Raw genomic sequence first — 1,318 nt, forward strand, 5'->3', positions numbered from 1 at the left:
AAGAATAGCTGGGGATTGTGGGTAGTGTAGTCTCTTTGGCGCTCCACATTTCAGAGAAAACAAGTTGTTTCTCAGAATTGAAGGGGAAAAACACAAAAGCATTGTACACAATTTAAACCTATGTCGTTGAATTAACAAAGGCAATCTGGTGTTTTTGAGTTGTTGAGTAGTGGAGATATCACTGTCAAATCAATCGACAGTAAGGAGAATACTTACTTCCGAGTGTACAATTCTCCGTTATCCAATGGGAATGGAAGCTCACATTACCGTTAAGAGCTGCCGATATAAATGGATGCGGTGCTTCCCTAAGCGTCAAATACTGCCGCCGATGGGAATACATTGCAATCAGTTGAAAGCTCTTTGCGTCCGTTTATGAAGCTGGAGGAGCCTCGGCGTGTCACAACTGGAAACCACGGGACCCTGGCCAAGCATCGCTCCTGGACGCTTAGGGAGTGAGAGTGTGTTGCCCAGATCAGTGCATGGAGCACCACCTAGCAGGGGCTTTTGTTTGGTGTTCACTATCTCAAACACAAGTCTGTGTGTTTTCCCCCTGATCACACATTCAGCGTGAAATTTCCCCAGGGATGGCATGTATGTGTCAGAGTACAGCTTTAGCCTTTTTCTGGTCGGCTGTAAGGCTGTCTTTGGTGAAAGTTTCTCTTTAAACTGGCGGCCCATAACATTGCAAGTGGCCCCTGTATCTAGCTGGAATAGCTGTCTTTTCTTATTCAGGTGTAGGTGCACAAACCATTTGCGTCCAGGTGCTTTCACATTCCCCACATATTCAGTGACATTGTATAGGTTTTCACTTGTATCTGAGTCCCCTTCAGTTTGCTCGACATCGTCAACAACATTAAAGTGGACCTATCATGCTATATTTGAATAATATAGTTTAGGACCATACCTATATAAGACATATTTATACTTTTTATTTTTCAAAATACCGAACAGATCATGCATTTTAGCCATTCCTCATTTCGCCCAATTTAACAGTCTTTTCATGGGCTGATTCTGTGAGAACAGCACTATCTACAGGCCTGGCATATGTACTACACCGTCTCCAGCGCTTTCGAACGGCAATGTCCGTGGGGCCAACTCCACCAATCAGGAGGAGACAGCCACGGACATTGCCGTTCGAAAGCGCTGGAGACGGTGTAGTACATATGCCAGGCCTGTAGATAGTGCTGTTCTCACAGAATCAGCCCATGAAAAGACTGTNAAAAAGTAGGAAATATTTAGGTGTATTTTTGTAAATAACCGACGGTATCAAGAGGAAGTAAAGTCCCCTGGTTTGTCCCTTAGAGCCTAACTGCCATGA

General features: G+C 44.4%; 1 protein-coding gene across 1 annotated transcript in view; it reads right to left on the reverse strand.

Moving 5' to 3' along the window:
- The window catches only part of LOC104955399 (phosphoinositide 3-kinase regulatory subunit 6-like), a 5,205-nt gene that overhangs the window by 3,483 nt on the left and 404 nt on the right, over positions 1–1,318 (reverse strand). The window lies entirely within an intron of this gene.

The sequence above is a fragment of the Notothenia coriiceps genome, unplaced genomic scaffold (genome assembly GCF_000735185.1).
Source record: "Notothenia coriiceps isolate Sejong01 unplaced genomic scaffold, NC01 NC01_scaffold00024667, whole genome shotgun sequence".
In the NCBI taxonomy this organism is placed as follows: domain Eukaryota; kingdom Metazoa; phylum Chordata; class Actinopteri; order Perciformes; family Nototheniidae; genus Notothenia; species Notothenia coriiceps.